Genomic DNA, 16,886 nt, shown 5'->3' with positions numbered 1-16,886 from the left:
TAAATGCAGTGTAAGTGCTTAAATGTCTAGTGGGAAAACAAAGTTTAACCCTTAATGGAGGGAGAATTTGGACAACAGTGGAAAAACACTTGGATAGTGGTACAAGAGAGATACCGGCAATGAGTTTGCAGGATATTGTACTGTCTTTTTTGCACAAAATCCAATTATCTGCAAAACCAAATTATCGTCTTTATACAACTTTTGAGCGCAATTAAACGGTCTTGCAAAAACGGATGACACAATTTTGTCTATGTTAGCAGAAACACAAAACTCAATTCTTCACTACTGATTACGTTTGCATTTCATAAACAAAAAAGCAAAACATTAGGACAGAGATCCTCTCAGAGGAGGTCTATTTCAGGGTTTGCAATAAAAACGTTAGAAGTCAGTCTACACTAAAATTGTCACAAACCGAACTGGCAGAGTGCGCTGCTTATATGTTGCTTTAAACAAGTATCTGAAAACATTCCATTCTTGTAAAAAGATTAACATGAATTTTAAAATCATTAGACAACTCCCATGGAAAGGGGGATATGATCAAGTGAGAATTTTAGGTCATAGTTGGAAAAAATATACACATATTTTGATTGAGAATGGAGCTGAAGACCTGCGCAGAATTTTAACGAAAAAACACACTTTGTGATTATATTAATCGCTTTGCAGTGATTCTAATTGATTTGATGTCCATCTTGTGTATTAATTCTGGTGCTAATCAACTGATAAGTCATGCAGATGTACAAAAACACAAGGAAAACATGAAATACATTCATGATAATACACAAAAGCGTTTGTTTGGAAGTGCACCAAAGCCAGGCAGCTCTCAGGGTGGTGGGGATAAATCTATCTGTATGCAAGTACATTCATCACACAAGAAACAGGTACAAAAGGCTGAAATCCTCTGGGCCCTTTCCGTAGCTTCAAGTGGGTATCCATACAGAACATGTGAAGGCACTCCTGCTCTGTTTCAAGCTATGTTTCCTGGACCTGTGTCTAAAGATATTGTATCACGTCTTCCTACTTTTGAGGGAAAAGTTCCTACTTTTTCCTACTTTTTTTGCAAAAGTAGCTCCTATTTTTTCCTACTTTATGAAAAAAGGTCACTTGACAGCCTGTAAGAGAATTATTGCCAAATTACACAGTTTCAATGGAATCGACGGAATATATCGATAGCTTTTGGACATAATTCCAGCGGTCAAACAAGGAGATGGAGTTTACACTATACCAAATTAACATAATTTGGATGTGATTATGTTTCGTTTCAGCGTCTTCTTATGTATTTCTATACTTATGAAGGCGTATTATAGTTCCATGTATACATACTGATACCGTATAAGATAGGAAGCTTCTACGTATTTCATGTAATTTACTTGGACAACATGAATAGTTTTGAGCCGTGGCATTGATGGTGCTATATACTGATTGTGTTGTCCCAGAACAGTTGTTTGTTATGGCCTAAACTTGTACCAAACGCAAAATAGATACTGCAAATCACTGAATAATTTGAAACACAAAAGAACACACGTGTTTAAACTTTAGAATAATTATACTTACATTATTATAAAACTTCTGTAAATGCGTATTTGTAGTATCGTTAAATGCGCGACCAAGGTCGAATACCACGCCATTTATAATTACGTGCATGTATAATGCCTGTAAACATCGACTAAAAAGTCGTAAATTACACAATATGTAAGTGTTTGAATAAAGCTAATAATTTAATGCTTATAAACATCGACAAACAACCAGATTTGCACTAAATGCCTTATCTATTTATACCATGTTTTATAAAATATATATCGATACATGAAACTAACTACATAACCAATGTGCTTTTAAAGGGACCGTCAACCACGAATGACGAAAAAACACAAGTTCTAAAATACCGTATTTTTTACAATTATTAGTTTATATTGATTAAAATATAACGACTGGTATATTACATAACATATTTTCAGTATATTCGGTAATAAATTTTACTGGGTACAAGTACCAGGTAACTACCAGTTAACTATAAATAACGCAAGTATATTGATCTTCATCGTCACGTGCTTAACCCAGGAATCTAAATTGTGCATGCGTAGTGAATTGTATATATTTTATATATAAAATGATCAATCTACTTGCGTTATTTATAGTGTGTATATCGTTATGTCACCAAGGTTTTACTATAGCCATATAAGGAAAATTGCCACGCCCCCTGGAGGCCATGTTTTTAACCAAGCGAAATCATTTTCAAACTCAGCTGAGAAAGCATAAGACAATTGTTATGACCAAGATTTATGAAGATTGGACAATAAATGTGAATTGTAGAGTGTTAACAAGCGTTTTATTTAATTTGACCTATTGACCGAGTTTTTAACCTCACAGGATCCAGTTTCGAATTCGACCAAAATATCATTGGGACAAATCTTTGGACCAAGTTTCATGAAGATCAGACAAAAACTGTGGCCTCTATGTTGTTAACAAGGCAAAATGTTGACGCTGCAGTACGGACAAAAAGTGATCCTAAAAGCTCACCACGATTGTGATCAGGTCAGCTAAAAATCATTTAAACACTTCGGACGAACCGAACGATTAACAAGAATGACTTCTAAATAATCCCTCCCTAAAATACTTTCACTTTAAGTCGTATTTTGGAACGGATAGAATCAATTGTGTATTCAGTTGAAATATTATGTGTACATTATTGAATTGTTCTGATTGTTTCATGATGATTTAAAAGAACATTTGACTTCTAGATTGTTCAAAGTTTCACCCGCATAAGGAAAACTTCTAAGCCCACTGGTACTCATATTTTCAGTAGGCCTGAACCCTTTTCAAACTCGGCAGATATACCTTTTAAAAAGCGTTTTCAGCAAGTTTCATCAGGATCTGGTAAACATGTTTCTTCGGGAATGTTAAGAAATTTTTCATTTAATTTGACATTGTAACCAAGTTTTTGAATGCAGTTTTGTAATTTACCCCATTGTCATTTAGACCAATCTTCTAACAGAGTTTCTTATAAATTGAAAAAAATATAATCTCTAGTGTTAACAATGTACATTTTGATAACGGGCCATATAGGAACGATGATAAAAAAATGTGCAAAATGTAATCACAAAAGCTTACTGTAAGTAAGTTGTGCTCATTAGATCTAATAAGGACTCTTGCTAGGTACATCTGTGTAAGATATGACATAGCAATGTGAACATAGTTTTTATTTAAAAAATTTGTTACAAGACCGGGGTCCTTTACGTTCCAAGTCGTTTCGCTAAAACTGGTCAATCGAATTTCATTTTGTTTTGCTTATATAAACTCTACAATTGACAATAAAAGTTGTTTCATCATTTAAATACGATTATACAAGTATAAACAATGCATCTTCTGAAAACAAACGTGTAGACCAGACAGGGGTTTTCATGGGATTAAAGAAAAAAAGAACTATTTAAGTGCATAGTCACAATGATGGTATTGTTCTGGTTTTGTATATGCTTCCGACATCACATAGTTTTGATTGAACACTTCTGACTATCAATAGACCAGCTGTCTATAATATTCCCTTCTAAGAGGAACTCTTACATTTCGTAAGCAGTGGTTGAAGTTATGACTTGGTATTAAAAACTTCCTTCTGCAGTATGCAAAGGGTGAATATTAAATTATTACAATTTTAATGTGACAATAAGTAAATGCAACTTAAGGTTTTTATAGTCAGTGTTCGACAATGACTGTTTCTGAGTCCGAATCATTGATTTTCTAGAAACGCTATGTATGTTCAAAATGGACTCAGATCCTTCTGATCTGTCTCGTTATGTTTTAAAGAGCATCTTTTCTAAAAATAAACTAAACTAAAACCACACTCAACTTTTGTTTTCCTATCATCAATCCCGTGATTCCACTCAGAGCAAAATGGCAACAGAACAGCAACAGGTATTTGTTTTAAACAGTTAACCTTTAAATAATCTGTAATCCATACATCAATGTAACAAAATAGTGTTGTAAGTAACCTTGTCTATAAATTTGCTTTAGTTTTAAACAAATATTTCGTGTTTTTATATCATATGTGTAGTAATAAATAAAGCTCAGCATGGATTTTATTAACAATGTAATGTTTGGCAAAATCGTTAATATATTACATGCACTAAAAAATCGGCTCTTTTCGTAAAAAGCACTCTATAATTCATCGTTAACATTTAAGGAATGAACCTCTGGATTTGTATTACGATTAAATATAGTATCGATTAAATCGCGAAACATATGACAATCTATACATATCCATATATTTTACAGCGAAGCAACAATTTGCATGTTTACTCGAAGCAAAAAAAGTTGTTGTTTTTACTTTCCAGCTGTAATGTTGAAGATTGAGTAGATTTTGCCATATAGACATGCATGCTGTGTAAAATACCAAAGGTGGTTAGCGTGTGGCTATGGTTTTAATTGGCGAAAACATCATTTGGAATGATAAATAATCAAATTATAACAAAAAAGCAACTTTTTGGAAAATAATTTTTTCACTATCAAATATAAAAATGTATGCAACTCAAAACCAACCGAAAACAGGGTGCATCGCTTTGAACAGCCATAACTTCATCAATTGTGCAGCGATTTTCATGAACCCGGTCGTATTCAACGCAGAAATGAATGTCCTTTCTGGAAATGTACATATCTTTTCAAATGCTTGGTCAAATTATAAGAAATAACACGATAACACGTAACTTGATTAATTATCCACAAAATTTAAGAAAAAACACGATACACAACTCGCGTGAACTACTTGACCGCGATCAGACCCGATTTATGAATGAAATCTTCAGGTGTAAAGACACACCTTTGCATTGGACCAATGAAATAACTCTCGTGTGTTTAAAATGTCGGTTAGTTGAAATGTATGTAACCAAAGGTTTCAAACGGCGCTGGTCAGTTAGTTTTGATGCATAATGTAACGGCAAGCACGGTAAGAATGTTTGTTCATACGTTTTATTGAATTATGGTATCGAAGTCCGTGAACTATGCAGGGAAAATGCCCTTTACTCCGTGAAGATTTCAGTCTTAGAGCGGGTCTGTTATCTGTCAAGTAAGCCACGCGAGTTGTGTATCGTGTTTTTTTTTCTTAAAATTTGTGGATAATTAACCAAGTTACGTTTGTAAAAAAAGACAAGAGTAAATGAGCATTATATGAAAAGTTTATGTTTAGCGCGATGTTAAAAGGATTAATTAGAAAGCATTCAAGCTTGCGTGTGGCTTTTTAGAAGTAGATCAGAAGCATTGATATGCTCGCCACAGCACTATTACATAGTAACTGTATTCATACACAGTTTTTGTTCCAGGACGGCGATGGATGGCTTGCATATCAAACAGGTGGTAACTATTATAAATCAGTTGTTGTCAAAAAGGGCTCATTAACAATTAATGTTATGAATATTTTTATAATACATACGCTTAGTGATATTGTAACCCATTTATGCATGATGCGGCGTCTCATCAGGGTCTGCGCTGTTTGCATAAAGGAATTTCTATAAGAAATATTCTAAATATAGAAATAAAAATACTAGACATCCCTAATTTTGGAAATAAATTGATCCAATTTCGAAGGATGGGAGGACTAGGCATAAATGGGTTAAATCCTCAAACTGTAAATAAAATTATGTGAATATAAATTTTATCCCATTTTCACCGCGACATTGACGGTATAACACGTTGTGGAATATACTTGCTTGTATTCAACACTGTGGAATATACCTGTCGCGTGCACGGACTACTTTTTAAATGACGTCATGCGATATGCGCTAAAATTAGGTCGATATTGTTTGGTTCATTGATCGAATTTTAAGGTCACCCATTAGAAGAAAATGTGCATATTTTGCAGAAAAAAATATATATGACATATTCGCCAAAAGAAATGTTGAAATAAAATATAAAATTACACGATTTTTGTTTTGTTATTTTTTATTTATATTTACTTTGCCACTGAATGATTTTTCATAAGAAACAAAGTCGACAAAACTTAAGCTTCAAAATTATACGACCTTTAACCTTTAAATCTAGTCATATGACATAATTTTTCGCCATCCGTATAATGAATCAGCTGATTGATGGCGTCATAAAATGACATACTTATTGCGTCATTTTCCCCATTTTTTTGACGATTTATTATACACGCGACTTATTTCACATGTTTTCTACATGTACTGTATGTCGACATATCTGAATTGTCAATTGATCACATTTTCCTTATTTCGTGTAATGTGCATTGTTTATAACCAAAGCATATACTTTTGACATTTAACTTAAATATTAAGAATGTACAACAAGCCATACACATATCGCACAGTTCATGAATAATCTGCTATGTTTGCTTTCCTATTTAATTCACGTTAGGCATAGAGCTGTGTAAAGTATAAGATGGTAAAAATAGCACCACACTGGAATTGGGAACGTCCCATTTTGTACACGGGTATTTTCTACTCATTTATCTGTTGTGTACTGGAATGTTTTCCATTCTTTGTGTATTTATATATTAAATTATTTTCTCGTACAATAAGGACATTTACCATAGATAAATAAAACATTGTGCAAGTTTAAACATAATTATGTTTGTATGCAGAAATCTGCAAATGCAACCGAGTTTACCAACGGCTATTATTAGATAAACTGCTCCGGTTCATTTGAACAGCAGTAATGTAGAGTACATGACGTAGCGTGTGACGAAGAAGAAAGTTTATCGCGTTCATAAACTCATTTGAATAAAGTGATAGAGTGGCATAAGGGTCTTTCTTTAACTATGCTTAAATAATTATTAAAGACCCAAGATGCAAAATCGTCAATTATTGAGTGAAATGGATTATTAGATGGATTTTAAAGGATAATTAAAGGTAAGATACTAGTTCTTAAATGTTTTGATTTTTGTTTGTACTTTTGTCGTTCCCTGTTCTCGGGGAAATGATTTTAACATGGGCGCCATTGATGCATCGGATCACACACGGCATACACATAACATTATATAAAAAACACGTTCTGCGCGTCCTTAAATTCGTCGTCCGAAGTCGGAAAACGTATTGCCCTGTATATTTTGTCAAATAAAGTGTCAGTCGCTGCAATTGTCTGTTTACTCGTCAAAATTGTCAAGGTCTTCGATAGCTAAAGAAACTTCAGCGTACAGTTTATTTAGTATTGACAGACCTGTACAAAGTCGCGCCAGTCAAAAATCATAAAAAGCGACATTTAAAGTTATGGTAGCCAGAACTAGGTCGTCGATGGTTTACATGTATGTTGACATCGACAGCATTTTGTCAGGAGCAATCGCCGCCATATTGGATTTTGATCATTTTCTTTCGAAAATAAAATAAATTATAGTACAGTAAAATCTTCTTTTCGCGGTCGTAATGTGTTAAAATTCGCATACTGCGTAAAATTGAATGTAGGCATATTGTGATATTTTTACTTGTTTTACAGTTTGTGTGTGAATTTTTTAAAGACTATTTTGCGTACCAGAACAAATACATGTATATCACTACGCATGGTTACATTTGTTAGATTTTAAGCGCTTTTATGACTGAATTAAAATTATTGTTAAGATTATTAGATCTATTTATGTTAAATGTCACGTTGAAAAAATCAAATGGGATAAATAGAATACTAGGATTAGCGTTGAATACAGAGAAGTTTATGTTGCTCGGCTCGAACACCGAAAGCGCTCGCCAAGGCTCGCGCTTCCGGCGTTCTAAGCCTCGCAACATAAACTTCTCTGTATTCAACGCTAACCTAGTATTCTCTATGTAGTTAATTTAAAGATTTGGATAGTGCAGCTATAATGCGTCAAATAATCACTGATTGTTGTTTGAAATTAAAGAAGATCAATGCGAATATTTATGTAAGGCAGACGTCACAATGCTCTTGGTGGGGCAGACTGGACATGGAAAGAGTGCCGCCGGAAACAGCATCTTGGGAAGAAAAGAATTTGTGTCTAAACGCTCACCGGGCTCCGTGACAGATGCCATAAAACGAGCGGTATATATATAATTTACAATAATAAAACCAAAAAATATTTAATGTATTAATAAATAACAAAAAAAAACAAATTTAATGATAAATTTTAAACATTAGTCTATTACACTCTATCAATGGATGGTAAAAGGCGCAATACAGAGACGGAGACGTCAAAACAAATACATGTTAAGAGCGCTTTTATATCCATTATAAAGGTCACTCATTTTCGAGTTTTAGTTTGTGTTTGAATACAAATGTTTAGTGGTCTCATCGTCTTTGTTTCCGTTCATGTCATAGAATTACACAAAGTCGAAACTGGTTAATAACGTTGGAAAAATAGTGCTTAAATTAATCTTTTACTGATATCCGACTGTTCAGTGCAGCAGAAACAATTTTGTTCTTCTAAAGAAGAGCCTTCTGCAGGCTGTCTACCTGGCTTTAACGCAATTGTATTTGTCATGTATCCAGATAGGTTTACTGATGAACTGGTTAGAACCGTCTTTTCTTTGAGTTCTTTGGCGAAGGTGTTGGGAAATCTGCATTCATTCTATTCACACACACTAATTCAAAGGACAACATGTATGAATATATACGCTACGCTGATGCAAACCCAACGGATAACGTAAAAGTCCTACCGTATTTAATAGAGAGGTGTGGAAGCAAGGTAATGTACATCGACAACGACGAATCGAAGGAAAATAAGCAAGTCATGGTTTATGAAATTATTTGCACTATTGACAAGAGTTGCAAGGACAGGAATATTTCTCAAATGCCATGTTCAAAGAAGCAACACATTTTGCAGGTACATTTAAGAGAATAATCAGGTAAAACCACGTGAGAGTAATAACGCAAATGACATGATAGAAACGAGAAATAAAACATTTATAGATAAAAACAAACCCGAGACGTACACGAAAAATGAGGTTGTTTCGGAGAGAGTACAGAGAGTGTCAAGATTGAAAGAACGATTTGAGTGGGTAGAAGCTGAACAAGAAAAGTTCAAAATACAACCAATTGAACGACCGAGTTTAACGAGTGGGGTAAGTGTTCAGGACCTGAAAAAACAATTCGATGGTACTTTAATGGAAACAAAAAGTACACGCATTCAATTTGATAGCGCCAGTGCACATCAATTTGCAAATATAACACGAGAAAGTGTAACACAATATAAATTTGATCGTGCAACACAGCATAATAGAGCTTCTCAAAGGAAGCATATTTCTGAAAATAAAAACAAACATGCACTTCAAAATTATTTTAAAGGGCAATTTTATGACAATCTAAATAATAAAATACACGACGGCGTGCGGCGAGCAAATGATAATCGGCAATCTACGAAAGCTAGCGACGTTGAAGAGATTGAAGACAATGGGGCATCTGACCAGCTTGCAATTGCAACGCAACACGAAACTGTTGAAAAGTCTGCATTCCGTCAAGTAGCACAAAATGAAAGCGCTTTTCAACAATTGCATATATCTGGATATAAAACAAAATCTTCACTTGAAAGTAACTGTGGGTGTCATCAAAATCTTCATACGAACCTACACGACGGTATTCAACATGTATCTGTCGAACCGCAATTGACTTAGGATCGGAAGAATTTAATGACAATCAAGTACCCGGCTGAAAATACGACACACTTAAGGACAAAGTCATCAACGATAAAGGTTTCTTCGAACGTGCTTTTGGCGTCTTTGGACATTGTTTGAAGAACTGCTTTCAAACATTGAAAAAAATGTTTTGACGGTTGAACGATATGTGACTAAGGGCAAGACAAAATGCTTATCTTTGCTGCTTCATTTTTGACAAATGTGATTAAAATATTCGATGTTAAGCTGTCTTTAATCTACAAACGATAAATGTCGTATATCAGACAAAACATCTTATTCTATTGAGTATGCTGAATGGAAAATAACCAGTCAGTCATTCGTATTGCACATGTTTGGAATCTACATATCTCCTTATTCTGAACGCCACCCAGTTACCGATGCTGTTTTTATATTAGAGTTTACATAATTTCTTGAACTAATAACATCAAAACCTGCGTCTCAAGTTCTGTTGGGGGATTTTAACATCCACATTGACAACAAGTCTGATTGTTACTCTAAACAATTTACTAAATGTCTGAAGTCATACGGACTAGTACAACAGGTCCACACCCGACACACACTAGCGGCCATACTATCGATCTCGTTGTAACAAAGCAGGAAGACCAGCATGTACAATTGTCGGAACCTGTCACTGACTATTTCATTTCAAATCACTGCTTTGTCAGCTGTACAATTGATCAAAGTCGTCCTCCTTTGACTAGAAAACAGGTCGTATTTCGTAACTGGAAATCGATATCCATGGATAATTTACAAAAGGACTTTGACAGTTTTAATGATATTATTCATGAGTCATCCGATGTCAACAAACTTATTTTAAAATTCACAAACACTATGTCAGATATTGTCCAAAAGCAAGTACCTCTAAAAGAACAAACCGTAGTCTGCAAACCAACAGTTACGTGGTACTCTTGCTATCTGAAGCAGTTGAAAATGAACCGGCGATCAATAGAGAACATATATTCGCAAAATAAATCTGAATTAACAAAAAAAGTGTATAACCATGTACGAAACATTTATATTGCTGAAGTCTTAAGGAAGAATAATGGTTATTACCAGGATAGAATAGGTGATGCAGCTGGAAACATCAAGAAGTTGTATGCTGTAACATCTGATTTACTGGGAAGGTCAAAAGTCAATCCACTCCCGTGTCACATCATTGCAGTCACGCTTGCAAACGATTTCTTGTGTTACTTTGCAGACAAGATAATCATGTTAAGGGCTGATCTGGATGCAATATCTACTGACACATATCTGCAAATCTATCTGTAGGTACTTTCCAGGATTCTGGTATGAACACGTTTACTGAGTTCAAGCCTATTTCAAAAACGATATTGCGAAACTGGCATATTTATCAACAACTACAACATGTGAATTAGATGTCTTTCCTACAACTAAACTCAAAGCTCATTTTACACAACTAGCACCTGTTGAGACTGAAATTGTCAACCGCTAAATGCTTTCTGATGTGTTTCATGACGAGTGGCAGGGAGCTGTCATTAAACCATTTTTTAAGAAGAAAGGGCTTCCACTTGAACTGCAAAATCATCGTCCGGTGTCAAATCAAACATTTCTCTCAATTTTTTTTTGAGAAGGCTGCAATACATCAGATAAACAATCACATTGAGTCAAATAAATTCCTGCCAACAAATCAAAGTGCCTATTGAGAACATCGTGGAGTAGAGACAGCCGTGGTAACAATGTGCAATGATCTTTTGGAAACCATAGACAAAAACCTGATAACCATTGTTATAATGATAGACCTAAGTGCTGCGTTTGACACTATTGATATTCATATTCTTATTCAAATTCTTCAAAATGAGTTTGGAATCCAAGGTACCCCATTAAAAGGATTGAGTCATACCTGTCTAACAGAACAATGGAAGTTTTGATTGAATAATCTTTATCTGACACTTAGTCTTTGAGATTCGGCGTCCCCCAAGGCTCCTGTGCTGGACCAGTGATTTTCACTCTGTATATATTGGCCCTCAACATGGTGGTTCAGAAGTATCCAGCTGATATGTTTTGCTATGCAGACGACCACAAGATTGCCTTCAAGATTCAGGAAATCATGAAAATGAGGCATACGTTCTACAACAACTTGATAAGTGTCTCAATGATATTATAAACTGGATGACAACTTTCAAGCTGAAAACGAACCAATCAAAAACAGAAATTATTTTATACGGATAAAGTCAACAATTATCTAAAATGTCCATATCAAGTGTGAGTGTTGGAGGATGCAAGGTGAAGTTAGTAGACCATGTGAGATATCTTGGTGTGACAATGACCAACACTCTTAACCTTGACCTTCGCATAACGAAGAAGTGCCATATTGCCCAAATGAAATTGCGTAATTTAAAAGCCATTTGACACAGAAATCAGCGGATGTGTTAGTACATGGTCTTATACACTCCCATATTGATGTTTGCAATGGTTTATTCACCGATCTACCAGCTTACCAAATTCAAAAGCTTCAGCGGTCTCAAAATCATGCTGCAAGAGTGGTCCTGAATGCGTCATTTGATCAACCAAGTGATGAACTCTTGTAACAACTCCACTGGCTAACAATAAAAGCCAGAATCATGTACAAAGTCCTGGTTCTGGTCTTTCGTGTTGTCAATGGTTATGCTCCTGGTCCATTGCAAGAATTTTTTCTTCCAGCAAGTAGTCGGTTAAGACTTCGATCACAAAGTGACTGTTAAACTTGCTATTCCTAGGAGGCGAACTAAGATGGCGGATAGATCTTTAGCTGTTGTTGGCCCGAAGTGGTGGAACAATCTACCAAGCTACTTACGTTTCATTTGAAATTTAATGGCAAAGTTTTGTACGTAAGATTAATCTGTAGTATCTTTGTTATGTTACCTTTTAATACTTGCCCATACTGTATCTTACCATTTCTTTTCAGTTCCTATAATTTGTTTAAACTTCTATGTGGGCAATCTAGTTGCCCATTTTCTTGTATTTATACAAATGTATATATTCAAGTATGTACAAATATATCAAGACTTATTCTTATTACTTTTCGTGAATAAAACATTTTGCATGACTATTATTATGTGTATGGCTGCTGCATTTCCCAGATATAGCGGTGATCGTTAAATAAAGCTACAGTTGTTATAATATCGTGAACACCTAGCATCACTTAATACATAAGTAGCAAAATTGAACTCATGAGGCATTGTGACCCCCAGACACAAACTCCTTTTGTAATCCGATATTTTATTAATGGCAAGTAGTGATCAATGCCTTATTCAATACAATTAAAGCAGCGTAATACCAAACACTACAAGAGATCAGATACCAAGAGAGGGGACATCAGGCTACTACTTTTTTCATGCTTCTCATAGTGTCTGCCTTTTTTTCTAAAATAAACTACTTTTTTATACAGGCACATTAAAAAAACTATATTGGCTTATAATTCGTTGAGTATTTTGCAAAAGTAATGAGATTTCTGCAATTTTAAGTTATTTTACTGCAAGAAATATTGAAATGAAATAAAATGCAATTTCTAAACTTGTAATATTTTTTTCAGTTATTTAGCACCAATTTTACCCATTCTTAATTCGTTCTGAAGTTATTTTGATTTATTAAAATCAGGAACAGCGATCTTAACTGTATCCCCGCAAAAACCAATACCAATCGAGCTATTGATGCCAGCTAAACATGAATTGAGTATATTTCCAATAATGCGTTTAGTTTAAAAACGAGAGCGCCGACGGCGTTGAAAGTATATTTGCAAGATACTGGAAAGTTGCTGAAGTAAATGTTAAGGGAGCAGTTGACTGAATGAAAATCTAAAAGGCTATCAAGAAGATAAGTTTTTTTTAAGATTCAGTACAAATAATTGAAACAAGAAGTGATGAAATATTGCAAAAACATCCTATATCAATCGGAAAATAGGAAACATGTATCAAGGGATATTGGTTTTTTGCGAGCGAGTTAATGCCCGGATTTAAATGTTATTTCTGATTGGCCGGACGTTTATTAATGCTCTTGTTTTAATTTGGAGAAGAATAGTTCACTACAGATCTGCCCGTTGTTTATTTATTGAAAAGATTAAGTAACTCATATAACCATTACATGCTCCTTTGAGATATTTAGACTGGGTGGTAATTAACGTTATAATTATTATTTACGAGTCCGAACGACTTTTTCATTTGGAAGATAATGTCAAAGATTTTTCTTTGCTAATCTTGTTTTGTTTGTTACTTCTCATTTTTACTTCTACGAATCGTTTGATTTTCATTTAAGAAGAAAGGAAACATAACACCTAGTAAACCTAGGCGATATTCTGAAACTTTCTTAGACAAAATGTTCACTAAGAATTTCTATTTTGTGAAATTATTTTTTTCACTTCAGCTATGACATTTTCTCAGTTTTTGTCTTAGAAACGTGACAGTTTCTTAGAATATTGCGTATTTTATTAAAAAAGGTAAGACACCTCTAGCCCTGTCTTAAACTTATTGAATGTTCAAATTGACGATTTTTATCGGTCATTTTGTTGTTGATGTATGAAAATCAAACTCCAATTTCACGTCAAACAATCACAGCTAAGCTACAATTTAACTTGGTGAAACAATGTAAAAAAAAATCACGATTTAACGGCAACAGCCGAAACTTATAACGTTATATTAATATCTCTCATAAACTTTCCCTCGCGATTTAAATGTGGTACGAACTTCAACAAATAATAGTTTGAAACTAATGAGCCGCGTTCTGAGAAAACTGGGCATAATGCATGTGCGTAAAGTGTCATCCCAGATTAGCCTAATCAGGGACGACACTTTCCGCTTAACTTGATTTTCGGCAAGGAGGGACTTCATTGAAACTGAAAATACCATAAAAGCGGAAAGTGTCGTCCCTGATTAGCCTGTGCGGACTGCACATGCTAATCTGGGACGACACTTTACGCACATGCATTAAGCCCAGTGTTCTCAGAACAAGACGCAAATAATAGTTTGAAACTAATTATCACAGTTTATTAACAAGTCGTAACCTTCACTTCACTATTATACACAATACGAAACTGACGAATCCATCGTAGATGCACTTCCCATCGAAACAAGTAAAATGGCGGACATCCCGGTGTTTTCTTTACATTTTGGACAACTGTCAATGAACTTTTCAAACGTAAATATTAGCAGAACAATTGAAAAGCACATCATCTCTTGTGGTTTGAAGTTTAGTGCTCATTATTTCACAAAACTGTATGGAGTTAGATGTTGTTAACAATTCTTAAAGGGGCCTTTTCACAGATTGTGGCATGTATTGAAGTTTGTCATTAAATGCTTTATATTGATTATTGTAACCATTGGATCTAAAAAGCCCCAGTAAAAAAAATCAAGAATACAATAAAAAAAAGAAAAAAAAGTAACCCTTAACATGGCTCAAACCACTAACCCTTGGAGTCCTGGGGCCGTTTCTTAGAACTACGTACGTTCAAAAATCATACGTTAGTGAAAACGTAAAGTTAGCAGCGTTTTTATAAACATCGTAAAGTTAAGTATAACGTATGTTTGCACCAAAGACCTATCAATATATAGAGAATACTTGGTTGGTGCCGAGATGAAGAAAGTTTATCCGGTGAGGCTTAGAAAAAGAAAATAAGGCGAGTTGTAGCGAGCCCTATTTTTGTTTTTCGGGCCGAACCGGATAAACTTTCTCCATCTCGGCACCAACCATGTATTCTATTTATCCTTCTTCATGCAGTTGACACATTTTATTAAAGACAAATGATAAATTGACATAACAATATAATTATTATTGTCGAGCCCCCTACATGTACACAACATTACAGACGACCGAATAACTAACGATTTTGTCACGTAAAAAAATAGGTCCACTTTAAACAGTTTCTTTTACTAATTTCCTATTGAAAATATGAGAAGAAATAAAAAACGAATCGAGAATGTGATATTTTTCTTGGTAAAAAATGAAAAAAAAGCAGCAGCTGCGAGCAAAACAAAAACTAAATGTTATTTACCTTAATGACAACTTTAATCCATTGCTTATAACAATAAATTTACAACGATATACACATATATATTCTGTTCTTCTATCCCTTTGTCGAAATCCATTTTCTGTTTTTCCATACCTATAATCGAAATGAATTTTAAACCACACTATTTTTTATAGCGTCTGTATCAAATGATAACCATTCTCACCCAAAACCCGATTAACGAAATCATAATTCTGCCGTCTAGCGAATTATTTTATTCCTATCGAAGTTAACAATCATAAATGACAAACACACAATCCGAAATACGTTGATGATTCGTTCGATGCTATAAAAATATTTTTTTTAAATACTGTTGAACCACCATATCAAAATTGTATCCCTAATATCCTGAGAGAAACTAGATAGTATGTTTCGTCTGAGAAATGACGTCACACAAGATACGTCATAAATTGCGTAATCAAGTAATTGAAAATGATAAATACGGAAAGCTGGTTCGGTAATAAATTTTAAGAAGAAAAAAAGGATGATATTTAATATAACCATAACATTCATGATGCGTCCCAATTGATTTCAAATGTCAAATACTAAAACATGTCAATCGTCACAGCGTGCGTAGGAATACACTACAAGGATATGAACATTTATTCAACCCTGCTTTATTTGGTCAATGTTTGCAACAGAGGCAGGATAAAAGAAGACCATGTGTCAAAAAATGCGAAATAAGCCAGATATTTAATTCTGAAGTCGAAAATGTACGTACAGTCGATTTCGCCAGCCTGTATATCATGCATGTACGATGTCAATCTAAATTTAGTTTTACGGGTCATTTTAATTTCCTGCAACGATATCTATTCATACGACACACGAACAGTAACTCCGATCCTAATAAAAAGACGAATGCTTCGGTTATTGTAGGAAAATATGTACGAAATATCTTCGTCACAATCGGCTCAGGGCGCTAATTTGTCTTTTCTGCATTTCATGAAATTCGTCTTCAATGTATAATTTTTCTTGCCTATTTTCTGTTACAGTAACATATGTTTATCAATATATTACAATCTAACACATATAAAAATCGTATAATCTCACTTCAAATCTGTCAAATACACTTTATTAAGTTGATGGTATAACCTAGCCAATTACATGAACATGTAGTGACACGCTTTATGGATGTAAGTTTCAATTGTGCATATGCTAATATGGTTTTGTGTTCTGACATACGTTCTGTCTTTTTGTATTGTATAAATGTAAACAACGAGTTAAACAGTTTGCTGTTGGTTAATCTGAGCATATTGCAGCACAATTAATGTCAAACATATTTTCATTATAACATATCAGTAATATTTTATGTA

Source organism: Dreissena polymorpha, chromosome 9, assembly GCF_020536995.1.
Source record: "Dreissena polymorpha isolate Duluth1 chromosome 9, UMN_Dpol_1.0, whole genome shotgun sequence".
Lineage (NCBI taxonomy): Eukaryota > Metazoa > Mollusca > Bivalvia > Myida > Dreissenidae > Dreissena > Dreissena polymorpha.
The sequence above is the reverse complement of the archived record's forward strand: the minus strand, read 5'-3'. Positions refer to the sequence as shown.